The 15,704-nt window shown below is 51.1% G+C and overlaps 1 long non-coding RNA gene across 2 annotated transcripts in view; it reads left to right on the top strand.

The window, feature by feature from the left end:
* The window catches only part of LOC138787433 (uncharacterized), a 38,035-nt gene that overhangs the window by 6,428 nt on the left and 15,903 nt on the right, over window positions 1-15,704 (top strand). For both annotated transcript variants that reach the window (XR_011362376.1, XR_011362377.1), the window contains exon 2: window positions 13,303-13,427. This is a non-coding gene — a long non-coding RNA (uncharacterized lncRNA). The remainder of the gene's footprint in view (window positions 1-13,302; window positions 13,428-15,704) is intronic.

The raw sequence follows: 15,704 nt of genomic DNA, 5'->3' as shown, positions 1-15,704 counted from the left end.
CTTCAACACAAAAACAGCAAGCACATAACTAAAATCTCTACCAACCTGCAATCACCGGAACACCCCCCCCCCCCCAACTCCTCTAACAATCCTACGTACTCAAACACAATGGGGGCGAATATACCACTTATAACGGTTAGAGTCCCAACGACCTATCCTTTTCACCACCTCCGCCCCCAAGCCCCAGCTCGCGGCCTCAGTCGCCGCCCCTATCCGGAATGAGTGTGGAGCGAAGCGAGACGGGTCCAACCCCAAAAACAACAAGCACCGCTGAAAAATAGCTGTGAACTGGTATCGGGACAAGTATGTCCCATCCACATGGCACAGCAGCGGGATGGCACCCGAAGGGCGCACCCGCAAGTACTCCTCCAAGCACCGCACCGGACAAACCCCAGAACCAGACAGCTGTCCCAACACTACCCACCGTCCGGCCCCCACCTGATCCGTCTTGGACTTTCTTATCCAAAACTCAACCCGCACCGGATAAAGCTGCACATCCGCCAGCAACAACCCCCCTAACTTAGAACCACTAGGAGCAACAAGCTCCCCTATCTTCAACACGCCAAAGAAAGCAAGCACAAATGCTACCCTTAACAAAGCCGCCTCAAAGGAAGAACGACAAATACCAACAACCGCCTCCCCCAACCGTTCTAACAGCTGAAATCCCACCGGCCGACGGGTATCCCTGGTGGACCTCCCCCTTCTAAACCCCCTCACCGCCTGAGCCACCACAAAATCCTTGGTAATATTGGGCAACCGATGCAACTTAAACCCAAAAGCCAACCCCGCCAACACCCGATTAACCTTCGCTACCAACCAACCCTTCACAGACATATCCCCCAACCAACACAATAAAAGAAGTACACTACCCTCCCCCGATGCAGCACCACCACCACACTCACACCATTCCTCCCACAGTTGCCAAGCAGACTCGTAGGAGGCCCACGTACCAGTAGCCAGGGAAGCCTGAATCAACTGCCCCGCCACTCGCAGCCCAGCTCCCAGAGGTGCGCCGGACACTTCAAGCCGTGGATCTCTGCATCGGGTGCCAGCTCCCGGAAGTGATCGAACTGCAAGCAGGAGAGAGAATCCGCAATTGAGTTAAGACATCCCGGCACATGGACAGCCACCACCGACGCATTCAACTTCAAACATTCCAACACCAGACAACGCAGCAGCCTCACGACCGGCAAAGAAGAGGCCGACAGGTGATTCAGGGCCAACACCACCGCCATGTTGTCACAATGAAACCTGACCTTACGATCCCTGAACCTGTCCCCCCACAGAAAAACCGCCACCACTATTGGGAACAACTCTAGGAAGGCCAGATTCCGAAGCAAACCCGCCCCCTCCCACTCCAACGGCCACCTCTCTGCACACCACTGCCCCTGACAGAACGCCCCAAAGCCCAGCTTCCCGCCGCATCTGTGTACAGCTCAAAGTCGGCAGTATCCATGACCTCAGCCATCACCAGAGATCTACCATTGTACTGAGTAAGGAAACTATCCCACACCTCCAAATCCTCCCTATGGTCCCGGGTCAACCGGATATAATGGTGAGGGCCCTGCACCCCCGAGGTCGCAGCCGCCAACCTCCTACAGAATACCCGCCCCATAGGGATGATCCTACAGGCAAAGTTCAGTCTACCCAACAATGCCTGAAGGACCCTCAACTGAACCTTCCTGCACCGCTTCACCTGCCCCACCTCATGCCTCAAGGACAAAAGTTTGTCCTCCGGCAGCCGGCATTCCATAGCCAGAGTGTCAATGGTAATCCCCAGAAAAACAAGCTCCGTACCGGGCCCCTCCGTCTTCTCTGGTGCCAGAGGGACACCAAAAGAGCATGCTACCCCTTCCAAAGAGCTAAGTAGCGCCCGACACATGGGTGAACCCCCAGGACCAATACATAAGAAGTCATCCAGATAGTGGATGAGAGACTGGACACCTGTCACATCCCGCACCACCCACTCTATGAATGTGCTAAAGGCCTCGAAGTATGCGCATGAGATAGAGCATCCCATGGGCAGACAACGATCCACATAATCCCAGAAGCAACCCAGCAGCCGGACGCTATCAGCATGGACCGGCAAAAGCCGAAATGCGGCCTCCACATCGGCGTTGGCCATCAAGGCCCCCCCCCCCCATACAATCTAACCCAATGCAGCACAGCGTCAAATGACGTATAAACCACAGAGCAAAGCTCCGGGTCTATGCCATCATTGACTGAGGAACCCCTGGGATGGGATAAATGATGGATGAGCCGAAATTTATTTGGCTCCCGTTTGGGGACCACTCCCAAAGGAGAGACCACCAAATCCGGTATGGGGGGAGAGTCAAAGGGGCCTGCCATTCTACCTAACGCCACCTCCTTAGCTAATTTTTCTCAAATTACCTGAGGGTACTGATAGGCCGACTTTAAGTTCCTCAACGATAAGGGGATAGGGTGAGGTGGAGGGGGGATAACGAACCCACCCCGAAACCCTTCAACCAATAATTCCGCTCTCCGCCTATCAGGAAACCTATTTAGATACAGGAGCATCGCGGCCAGCTTCACCGGGGTTCACCCTTGGCTATTGCCCTGCCCTGATCCACGGCCCTTTCCCCTTCTAAAACACTTAGCTGCCCCGTGTGTGGTGCCATTACAAACGGAGCAGGCATGCTTAAACTTGCAGTCATTCCCCCATCTACACTGCCCCTCATTGAACTGCCAGCAAACATCAGCCTTTGACCCGTCTGCTGACCGCCGGCGGAGGGGGTTCCGCCGGAAGCTCAGTGGCCGGCCGAACCGGCCCCTCCTTGAAAGGGGTGCCCATACCGTGTGGGAGCCATAACTCTCAACCACAGGCCTATATCTTTATGATCCCAGCGAATGGAAGGCCTAATGGCCTTCCGCTGCCGGAACTGCTCATCGTAACGGAGCCAAGCCTGGCCTCCGTAAACCCGATGAGCCTCACTGATGGCATCCATATAGCAAAAAAGGGGCAAACAGTGTTCAGGCGCCTTTTCCCCTATAACACTCGCCAAGATGGCGAACGCCTGCAACCAGTTATTGAAAGACTGGGGGATCAAGCGCCACCGCCTCTTCTCTTCATCCTCTTTCTTACTATCCTCCTTCCTACCTTTATCAAGGTTAAATTTCTCCAATGGAAGGAGTGAGAATATTTCTATATACTCATCCTTCCATATCCTCTCCCTAACCTCCTTTTTTAAATGGGAACCAAGGGGGCCCTCAAAACATACATACACCTCCCCCTTAGCCCTATCATCCAACCGAATCTGATCACCCTCCTTCTCCTTCTCTGTCTGCACCGAAACCGCCACTCCCACCCCCCTAGAGGGGACTACACTCTGCCCGCCCACAACCGAACTCTCTATTCTCTATTCAGAGCAGGTCGCTTGGATTCCTGGGGATTGGAGGAAGGAGGAGTATCTGCTAACAGCTCCCTGAGTCTCCCCTCCAGCCATGCCGCATTAGACGAGCCTGCAGCCGCACGCAGCTGCTCCAGCAGAGCAGGTAGGCCAGACATGGTGAGAGGAGAGGCGGTGCAGGAGGACCAACTACTTCACGGTCTCCCGCCTGACTGACTTCCCGCTCGCCACCTCTCCCCTATATAACCTAAGCTCCTCCCCTCCGCAGACCACGCACAGGCCGCAGGCCTACATGCAGGCCCGCATGACTGGGGTTTGTAGGGGGGCTACAAACCCCAGTCATGCGGGCCTGCATGTAGGCCTGCGGCCCCGCTCCGACCCTGCTTTCCTGCTGTCCAGACTAGAAAAAATACCACTTCCTGGATGGCATACAGCAGCTGATAAGTACTGGAAGACTTAAAATTGTTTAATAGAAGTACATTATGGCTGCCTTGTTAGGACTCCTAAATGGGGCCCTACAGATATATTCAGCTTATGTACAGGAGACGTTCCTTATGAGAGAGGGAAATGCAATGTGAACAGAGCCTAATAGAGTGATACAAACATCTCATAGGCAGGGGCGCCGCAATGATGAGGCGACCTGAATCGTCTGCCTCAGGCGGCGCCACCAGCTATCTTCATGGGGGCGGCATTCAGTGGCAGATTATAATATGAGCGGTTCGGGCGGCCGCCCACATTATAATCCGCCACTGACTGTACCCAGGGCCGCTTTAACCAGAGGGCACATGGTGCACGTGCACCGGGCCCACTGGTTAAAGGGGCCCCCCCCGAGCAGGCCGGCCGTTGCTATGTGCGACCAGTGCGGTCGCACAGGGCTCCGGCCACCAGCCTGTCAGGGGGGAGCGCCATGGATGGGTAATCTACTTACCCCTCCATGGCGCCCCCTGCAGGGCCCCCCCGTCCGCCGCTGCCCCCGTCCGCTGCTGCTGCGGCGCTTCAGCGCTGCAGCAGCAGCGACACTGACAGAGAGAGAGCCATTGGCTCCCTCCCTGTCAGTCAGTCACTCTTGTGGACGCACTTCCTGCGGTCACAAGAGGCCGCGCTCTCCCTCTAGCGCCCGACGTCACTGGAGCGTCGGCGCGAGGGTAAGGGGAGCGCAGCCTCTTGTGACCGCAGGAAGTGCGGCCACAGGAGGGAAGAGAAGAGGAACGCGTGGACCCAGGTGAGTAAAAGTGTTTGTTTTTTTCAATGTTATATGGGAGGGGGAGCTATATACTATTGGGGAGCACAGGGGGCTATATACTATGGGGGAGAACAGGGGGCTATATACTATGGGGGAGAACGGGGGCTATATACTATTGGGGAGCACAGGGGGGCTATATACTATGGGGGAGAACGGGGGCTATATACTATTGGGGAGCACAGGGGGGCTATATACTATGGGGGAGCACAGGGGGCTATATACTATGGGGGAGCACAGGGGGCTATATACTATGGGGGAGCACAGGGGGGCTATATACTATGGGGGAGAACGGGGGCTATATACTATTGGGGAGCACAGGGGGCTATATACTATGGGGGAGAACGGGGGCTATATACTATTGGGGAGCACAGGGGGCTATATACTATGGGGGAGCACAGGGGGCTATATACTATGGGGGAGCACAGGGGAGCTATATACTATTGGGGAGCACAGGGGAGCTATACACTATGGGGGAGCACAGGGGGCTATACACTATGGGGGAGCACAGGGGAGCTATATACTATTGGGGAGCACAGGGGAGCTATATACTATTGGGAAGCACAGGGGGCTATATACTATTGGGGAGCACAGGGGAGCTATATACTATGGGGGAGCACAGGGGAGCTATATACTTTGGGGAGCACAGGGGGCTATATACTATGGGGGAGCACAGGGGGCTATATACTATGGGGAGCACAGGGGGCTATATACTATGGGGGAGCACAGGGGAGCTATATACTATGGGGGAGCACAGGGGGCTATACACTATGGGGGAGAACGGGGGGCTATATACTATTGGGGAGCACAGGGGGCTATATACTATGGGGGAGCACAGGGGGCTATATACTATGGGGGAGCACAGGGGAGCTATATACTATTGGGGAGCACAGGGGAGCTATACACTATGGGGGAGCACAGGGGGCTATACACTATGGGGGAGCACAGGGGAGCTATATACTATTGGGGAGCACAGGGGAGCTATATACTATTGGGAAGCACAGGGGGCTATATACTATTGGGGAGCACAGGGGAGCTATATACTATGGGGGAGCACAGGGGAGCTATATACTTTGGGGAGCACAGGGGGCTATATACTATGGGGGAGCACAGGGGGCTATATACTATGGGGGAGCACAGGGGGCTATATACTATGGGGGAGCACAGGGGAGCTATATACTATGGGGGAGCACAGGGGGCTATACACTATGGGGGAGAACGGGGGGCTATATACTATTGGGGAGCACAGGGGGCTATATACTATGGGGGAGCACAGGGGGCTATATACTATGGGGGAGCACAGGGGGCTATATACTATGGGGGAGCACAGGGGAGCTATATACTATTGGGAAGCACAGGGGGCTATATACTATTGGGGAGCACAGGGGAGCTATATACTATGGGGGAGCACAGGGGAGCTATATACTATGGGGGAGCACAGGGGAGCTATATACTATGGGGAGCACAGGGGGCTATATACTATGGGGGAGAACAGGGGGCTATATACTATGGGGGAGAACGGGGACTATATACTATTGGGGAGCACAGGGGGGGCTATATACTATGGGGGAGAACGGGGGCTATATACTATTGGGGAGCACAGGGGGGCTATATACTATGGGGGAGAACGGGGGCTATATACTATTGGGGAGCACAGGGGGCTATATACTATGGGGGAGAACGGGGGCTATATACTATTGGGGAGCACAGGGGGCTATATACTATGGGGGAGCACAGGGGGCTATATACTATGGGGGAGCACAGGGGAGCTATATACTATTGGGGAGCACAGGGGAGCTATACACTATGGGGGAGCACAGGGGAGCTATACACTATGGGGGAGCACAGGGGGCTATACACTATGGGGGAGCACAGGGGAGCTATATACTATTGGGGAGCACAGGGGAGCTATATACTATTGGGAAGCACAGGGGGCTATATACTATTGGGGAGCACAGGGGAGCTATATACTATGAGGGAGCACAGGGGAGCTATATACTTTGGGGAGCACAGGGGGCTATATACTATGGGGGAGCACAGGGGGCTATATACTATGGGGGAGCACAGGGGGCTATATACTATGGGGGAGCACAGGGGAGCTATATACTATGGGGGAGCACAGGGGGCTATACACTATGGGGGAGAACGGGGGGCTATATACTATTGGGGAGCACAGGGGGCTATATACTATGGGGGAGCACAGGGGGCTATATACTATGGGGGAGCACAGGGGAGCTATATACTATGGGGGAGCACAGGGGGCTATACACTATGGGGGAGCACAGGGGAGCTATATACTATTGGGGAGCACAGGGGAGCTATATACTATTGGGAAGCACAGGGGGCTATATACTATTGGGGAGCACAGGGGAGCTATATACTATGGGGGAGCACAGGGGAGCTATATACTTTGGGGGAGCACAGGGGAGCTATATACTATGGGGGAGCACAGGGGAGCTATATACTATGGGGAGCACAGGGGGCTATATACTACTGGGGAGCACAGGGGGCTATATACTATGGGGGAGCACAGGGGGCTATATACTATGGGGGAGCACAGGGGGTTATATACTATTGGGGAGCACAGGTTAGCTATATACTATTGGGGAGCACAGGGGCTATATACTATTGGGGAGCACAGGGGAGCTATATACTATTGGGGAGCACAGGGGTCTATATACTATGGGGGAGAGCACAGGGGGCTATATATTATGGAGAGCACAGGGGGGCTATATACTATTGAGGGGGAGCACAGGGGGGCTATATACTATTGGGGGAGAGCACAGGGGGGCTATATACTATTGTGGGAGAGCACAGGGGGGCTATATACTATTGGGGGAGAGCACAGGGGGCTATATACTATTGTGGGAGAGCACAGGGGGGCTATATACTATTGTGGGAGAGCACAGGGGGGCTATATACTATTGTGGGAGAGCATAGGGGGGCTATATACTATTGGGGGAGAGCACAGGGGGGCTATATACTATTGTGGGTGAGCACAGGGGGCTATATACTACTGGGGAGAGTGCACAGGGGGGCTATATACTAATGGGGGAGCGCACAGGAGGGCTGTATATAACTGGAGGAGCACATGAGGGTCTATATACTACAGGGACACCTTAAAACTATGGAGGCACAGAGGGGTGTAACTATGTAGGGGTACAGAGGGGTGTAACTACTGTATAGGGGTACAAGGGACCTAACTACTGTATGTGTTGGAGCCTAAAATATTTGTCTGGCAGATTCTGGAGAGAAGATTCACAGCCAGGAGAAGACTTCAAGGTGGCCCACGCTGGATGGAGAGAAAAAGAAAAGGTGACAGACTCTGATCGGAGAAGACGCCTCCGATGAGTCACTGGATGTAACTTCACTCTGTTATAGGCTTGTACTGATAGGGGTCATGATGTGGCGGTATTATGTAATGGTATCAATGGTGATATCTTTCTGTTTTGTTTAGTGCAGTTTTTATGTAATATGTAATCACTGAATGGTGGAAATAGTGTTATAAGGTAACTACTGTATGTATTGGGGCTCTTGATACAGTGTGGGGGCAAATTCAGTACATTATACAATGTGCAGAAAGGTAAGGGGGGGCCCACTCTTGAGGGCTGTGCACTGGGCCCACCAGTGTATTAAAACGGCCCTGACTGTACCATGTACTGGAGCCCCCCCGCCCCCGGGCAGTATCTGTAATGAGATGCTGTGAGCGGGGGGGACTGTATTCATAAGCGCCGCGCTGTACTAAATCAGCCGCGCGGTGCTGATACTACAGCGCGACGCTTATGAATACAGTCCCCCCCGCTCACAGCATCTCATTACAGATACTTCCCGGGGGCGGGGGGGCTCCAGTACATGCATTCCACGTCCGTGATCCGTCAGGATCACGGAACGTGGGAATGCAGCCTTAGTCCCCCGGCTGATGTGCGGCTGCCCGGGGTGTCCCGTCCTGTCCCCGGCAGCGCGCGCATCAGAGAGCTCCCTGTGCGCCGGAAGTCACAGGCACAGGCGCACGGGGAGCTCTGTGATGCGCGCTCTGCCGGGGACAGGACGGGACACCCCGGGCAGCCGCACATCAGCCGGGACTAGACCAGAGAGGCTCGACGGGGGAACGGAGGGCAGGTGAGTTGTGTGCTGTTTTTTGTTTTTGTTTTATCTGCTGTGCAGGGGGGGGGGGGGAGAGGGGGACCATCTATAAGGTAGGGGGGGGGAAGGGGGCCATCTATAAGGGAGGGGGGAAAGAGGGGGACGATCTATAAGGGAGGGGGGAAAGAGGGGGACGATCTATAAGGGGGGGGACCATCTATAAGGGAGGGGGAGAGGGAAGAGGGGGACCATCTATAGGGGGGGGCCATCTATAAGGGAGGGGGGAAAGAGGGGGACCATCTATAAGGGGGGGCCATCTATAAGGGAGGGGGGAAAGAGGGGGACCATCTATAAGGGGGGGGACCATCTATAAGGGAGGGGCGGGAGGGGGACCGTCTATAAGGGGGGGGGAAGAGGGGGACCATGTATAAGGGGGAGAGGGGGACCATCTATAAGGGAGGGGGAAAGAGGGGGACCATCTATAAGGGGGCATCTATAAGGGAGGGGGGAGAGGGGGACCATGTATAAGGGGGAGAGGGGGACCATGTATAAGGGGGGGAGGGGGACCATCTATAAGGGAAAGGGGACCATCTATAAGGGAGGGGGAGAGAGGGAAGAGGGGGACCATCTATAAGGGGGGGGGAAAGAGGGGGACCATCTATAAGGGGGGGGAGAGGGGGACCATCTATAAGTGGGGGAGAGAGGGAAGAGGGGGACCAACTATAAGGGGGGGGGGGAAGAGGGGGACCATCTATAAGGGGAAAGAGGGGGACCATCTATAAGGGAGGGGAAAGAGGGGGACCATCTATAAGGGAGGGGGGAGAGGGGGACCATCTATAAGGGAGGGGGGAGAGGGGGACCATCTATAAGGGGGGGAGAGGGGGACCATCTATAAGGGAGAGGGGACCATCTATAAGGGGAGGAAGAGGGGGACCATCTATAAGGGGGGGAAGAGGGGGACCATCTATAAGGGGGGAAGAGAGGGACCATCTATAAGGGGGGAAGAGGGGGACCATCTCCTAAAAGATCAGCACCCTCCTCTCCTGACATCCTCTGTGCTGCTGGGACTTCTCCTATAGGATTAGCACCCTCCTCTCCTGACATCCTCTGTGCTGCTGGGACCTCTCCTATAGGATTAGCACCCTCATCTCCTGACATCCTCTGTGCTGCTGGGACCTCTCCTATAGGATTAGCCCCCTCCTCTCGTGACATCCTCTGTGCTGCTGGGACCTCTCCTATAAGATAAGCCCCCTCCTCTCCTGACATCCTCTGTGCAGCAAGGGACCAAACATTATGTTTATTGGGGACAGCAGTGGGGGGGGGGGGGGGCAGTAGTGGATTATAATGTGGGCGGATTGACGGGGGGGGGGGGGGGGGGGGCGTCATTCTATAGTTCGCCTCGGGCAGCAGAGAGGCTAGAATCACCCCTGCTCATAGGGCCACACCGGGGACTCTGAAATCACTACAGGGAATTTGTAATGAGATGTTTCCCAATAAAGGAAACTGCAAAGATGAAGAACAAATATTGTGGATATCGACAAAACCCATCATCATATGAAGGATAACACATCTGTAGGACTCCACATTGCAGAAATATAAGCGGATGCAGATTAGTTCTGCTGAATGGGGCAAATCTGGAAAACTGTGGCTAGACTGCAAACCCAGTGCAGAAATCCCAGAGTACGCTGTCTGTGATTGAACAACATCATGAGGTGTATTATAATGCTCTGCAGCAGCTGTGGTGTATTATAATGTTCTGCAGCAGCTGAGGTGTATTATAATGTTCTGCAGCAGCTAAGGTGTATTATAATGTTCTGCAGCAGCTAAGGTGTATTATAATGTTCTGCAGCAGCTGTGGTGTATTATAATGTTCTGCAGCAGCTGAGGTGTATTATAATGTTCTGCAGCAGCTGGGGTGTATTATAATGTTCTGCAGCAGCTGAGGTGTATTATAATGTTCTGCAGCAGCTGGGGTGTATTATAATGTTCTGCAGCAGCTAAGGTGTATTATAATGTTCTGCAGCAGCTGAAGTGTATTTTAATGTTCTGCAGCAGCTGAGTTATATTATAATGTTCTGCAGCAGCTGTGGTGTATTATAATGTTCTGCAGCAGCTGAGGTGTATTATAATGTTCTGCAGCAGCTAAGGTGTATTATAATGTTCTGCAGCAGCTAAGGTGTATTATAATGTTCTGCAGCAGCTGTGGTGTATTATAATGTTCTGCAGCAGCTGAGGTGTATTATAATGTTCTGCAGCAGCTGGGGTGTATTATAATGTTCTGCAGCAGCTGAGGTGTATTATAATGTTCTGCAGCAGATGAGGTGTATTATTATGTTCTGCAGCAGCTGAGGTGTTTTGTGAGTTTCTACAGCAGCTGATGTGAATTATGAGGTTCTGCAGCAGCTGAGGTGTATTATGAGGTTCTGCAGCAGCTGAGGTGTATTATGAGGTTCTGCAGCAGCTTGGGTCTATTATAAGGTTCTGCAGCAGCTGAGTTGTATTATGAGGTTCTGCAGCAGCTTGGGTCTATTATAATGTTCTGCAGCAGCTGAGGTGTATTATGATGTTCTGCAGCAGCTGTGGTCTATTATAAGGTTCTGCAGCAGCTGAGGTGTGAATTATGATGTTCTGCAGCAGCTGAGTTGTATTATGAGGCTCTGCAGCAGCTGAGGTGTATTATGAGGTTCTGCAGCAGCTGAGGTGTATTATGAGGTTCTGCAGCAGCTGAGGTGTATTTTGAGATTCTGCAGCAGCTGAGGTGTATTATGAGGTTGTGCAGCAGCTGATGTGTGTTTTATAATGTTCTGCAGAAGATGGGGTGTATTAGGATTTTCTGCAGCAGCTGAAGTGTATTTTAATGTTCTGCAGCAGCTGAGGTATATTATGATGTTCTGCAGCAGCTGAGGTGTATTGTGATGTTCTGCAGCAGCTGAGGTGTATTATGAGGTTCTGCAGTATCTGAGGTGTATTATCATGTTCTGCAGCAGCTGAGGTGTATTATGAGGTTCTGCAGCAGATGAGATGTATTATGATGTTCTGCAGCAGCTGAGATGTATTATGATGTTCTGCAGCAACTGAGGTGTATATTATGATATTCTGCAGGAGCTGAAGTGTATTAGGATGTTCTGCAGCAACTGAGGTGTATATTATGATGATCTGCAGCAGCTGAGGTGTATTATGATGTTCTGCAGCAGCTGAAGTGTATTAGGATGTTCTGCAGCAGCTGAAGTGTATTAGGATGTTCTGCAGCAGCTGAGGTGTGTATTATGATGTTCTGCAGTAGCTGAGGTGTATTATGATGTTCTGCAGCAGCTGAGGTGTATTATGAGGTTCTGCAGCAGCTGAGGTGTGTATTATAATGTTCTGCAGCAGCTGAGGTGTATGTTGAGGTTCTGTAGCAGCTGAGGTGTATTAGGATGTTCTGCAGCAGCTGAGGTGTTTTGTCAGGTTCTGCAGCAGCTAGGGTCTATTATGATGTTCTGCAGCAGCTGTGGTGTATGATAAGGTTCTGCAGCAGCTGAGGTGTATGATGATGTTCTGCAGCAGCTGAGGTGTATTATAATGTTCTGCAGCAGATGAGCTGTATTATTATGTTCTGCAGCAGCTGAGGTGTTTTGTGAGTTTCTACAGCAGCTGAGGTGTATTATGAGGTTCTGCAGCAGCTTGGGTCTATTATAATGTTCTGCAGCAGCTGAGGTGTATTATGAGGTTCTGCAGCAGCTGGGGTCTATTATAAGGTTCTGCAGCAGCTGAGGTGTATTATGAGGTTTTGCAGAAGCTGAGGTGTATTATGATGTTCTGCAGCAGATGAGATGTATTATGATGTTCTGCAGCAGCCGAGGTGTATTATGATGTTCTGCAGCAGCTGAGGTGTGTATTATGATGTTCTGCAGCAGCAGCTGAGGTGTATTATGAGGTTCTGCAGCAGCTGAGGTGTGTATTATAATTTTCTGCAGCAGCTGAGGTGTATTGTGAGGTTCTGCAGCAGCTGAGTTGTATTAGGATGTTCTGCAGCAGCTGAGGTTTAGTATGAGGTTCTGCAGCAGCTGAGGTGTGTATTATAATGTTCTGCAGTAGCTGAGGTGTATTATGAGGTTCTGCAGCAGCTGAGGTGTATTATGATGTTCTGCAGCAGCTGAGGTGTGTATTATAATGTTCTGCAGCAGCTGAGGTGTATTATGATGTTCTGCAGCAGCTGAGATGTATTAGGATTAGAGATGAGCGAACCTGGAGCGTGCTGGAGTCCATCGGAACCCGAACGTTCGGTATTTGATTAGCTGGGGCTGCTGAACTTGGATAAAGCTCTAAAGTTGTCTGGAAAACATGTATACAGCCAATGACTATATCCATGATTTCTACATAGCCTTAGGGCTTTATCCAACTTCAGCAGCCACCGCTAATCAAATGCTGAAAGTTCGGGATTCGGATGGACTCCAGCACGCTCCAGGTTCGCTCATCTCTAATTAGGATGTTCTTTTTTAAGTTTTACACTTTTGTTTAGCAGTAATCCAATAGTTTTCGCTGATTGTGACCATTGTATGATAATTATGGGGATCCTGGGTCATCTTTCATACATTCTGTTATATTCCGATTCCCTTTGTGTATCCCCAGGAGTCTGCTGGCACTGCGCTGATTCTTATAGGCTGAGGTGTAACAGCAGAAATTAATTCGAGGACCCCCATAGGGGTCCGGGGTCCTCGAACAAAGCCACAGAGCACTGGAGTCCTGAGGAGCAGGTACTGAGAAGGAATAGGAACAACACCAGGGGGCGCCGTGTAACAGCAATATCTACACATAAGTAGTTTAAAAAAATAAATGATTCCAATTGAAAGAATGGACAGTTCCTTTAAGACACCCGAAATCATTTATCACCCAGATTCGGACCGCAGTTACATCACTACAACAAAGATTACTATATACAATGGAATACATTTTGTATAGTTTGAATGTGAATGATTTATATGTTATGCTAAAAATAGGATCAGGTTCTGACAGAAGATGGAAGTATAACCTTTCCTGTATACTTTCTTATTTTCAGGCTTCACTGCTTCCCTTTTTGCCATAAAATATACAACATTTAGATTGTTCATATGGTCACATGAAAAGAAAAAAATCTTTACACGATTTAACGTTCACTTAGCACCATCTAGTGTTTATATGTGCGTAGTGCAGGCATGGGAATAGAAAGAAGTACAGTATATATTAGGCAACAAATAAACAGTATGGGGGAGATTTATCAAACATGATGTGAAGGGAAACTGGCTCAGTTGCCCCTAGCAACCAATTAGATTCCACCTTTCATTCCTCATAGACTCTTTGGAAAATGAAAGGTGAAATCTGATTGGTTGCTAGGGGCAACTGGGGCAATTTCCCTTTACACCATGATTGATAAATCTCTCCCATTGGGTACAAATGAGAATTTTCAAAGCAGCAGGACTTGTGGGATATGGAGTGTTCCTGGAAAGCTGTGGTCAGTGCTTGCCAAAAGTGGTTTAAAGGGGTACTCTGGAGAAAAGAATTGTTTTCAAGTCAACTGATGTCACAAAGTTGTACATATTTGTTAATTTATATTTAAAAACCTCAAGCCTTCATGTACTTATCAGCCTAAAACGGTGCTCCCTGCTGCCACCTCTGTCCATGACAGGAACTGTCCAGAGCAAGAGAGGTTTTCTAGGGGGGATTTGCTACTACTGACATGGACAGACGTGGCAGCAGAGATCACTGTGTACTAGAAAAAATACAGTACATCTCTTCATGCAGGACATTCAGCAGCTGATAAGTACTGGAAGACTTGAGATTTTTACATTTCCAAATCTGGTACCAGTTGATTTTTTTTCTGAAGTACCCCTATAAAGAAGGACAACTGGTGCCCAAGGTTCATTGATGCTTATTGGGAGTAAAGGCTAGCCTATCTAGTCCAATCCCACAGAAGAGATAATGTAGCATACATTGCTGAAAAGGTTAAAGCTAGGAAAGAATGCATGGGGCTGAGTAATAACAGACAGATTAGAATGTCTACAGTGGGCACATGAGCATCAGAACCATGGAGCAATGGAAAAAGATGGGCTGGTCTGATGAATCACATTTCCTTTTACATAATCTGTATGGTTGGGTGCATGTGTCTTGCTTGTAGAAGGTAAGGAGGCATTATGAGAAGACAAACCAGTGGAGGCAGAATAAAGTACCCTGCCACACTGCAGCAATTCAGGAATGGAATGGTACAATGGAAGAGACAAACACTTTAAGAGGTGAAGCATGCAACCCCCCTCCCCAAATGCAGAAGCACACTGATGTGGGACCCTGTGCCGTCTGTGCATTCTCTATATAGTAGATGGTGTCCTCTGTGCATCCCGATATAGTAGATGGCCCCCTGTGTAGATCCCCCTATAGAAGATGGCATCCTCTGTGCATACCACATATATTATGGCCCCCTGTGTAGGCCTCCTCTCCTATGGTATGTGGCCTTTGGTACAGCCCCTATAATGGCCCAGAGTAGGACCCCCTATAGTGGATGGCCCCCTTGTGTAGTCCCCCCTATAGTAGATGGCCCCCTTTAGTAGATGGCCCTCTGTGTAAGCCCCCTATGGTATGTGGCCTTTGGTGCAGCCCCTATAATAGATGGCCCCAAGTAGGTCCCCCTATCGTAGATAGACCCCTTGTGTAGTCCCCCTTTAGTAGCTGCCCCCCTGTGTGGGCTCCTATGGTATATAGCCTTCGGTGCAGACTCTATAGTAGTTAGCTCAGAGTAGGTTCCCTATAGTAGATGGCCCCCTTGTGTAGTCCCCCCCCTTTAGTAGATGGTCCTCTGTGTAGTCCCTCTTTAGTAAATGGCCCCCTGTTTAGTCTAGGGTCCATTGTGCAGTCACCTGTTTAGTCCATGGTTCCCTGTGCTGCTCCCCTAAAGTAGGTAAATAGAAAAAGAGTCTGTGGTACTGTATGTCAGGAGCGCTGTGGTACTGTATGTCAGGAGCGCTGTGGTACTGTATGTCAGGAGCGCTGTGGTACTGTATGTC

Source organism: Dendropsophus ebraccatus, chromosome 3, assembly GCF_027789765.1.
Source record: "Dendropsophus ebraccatus isolate aDenEbr1 chromosome 3, aDenEbr1.pat, whole genome shotgun sequence".
NCBI lineage: Eukaryota > Metazoa > Chordata > Amphibia > Anura > Hylidae > Dendropsophus > Dendropsophus ebraccatus.
This window is presented reverse-complemented; position numbering and strand designations above follow the sequence as displayed.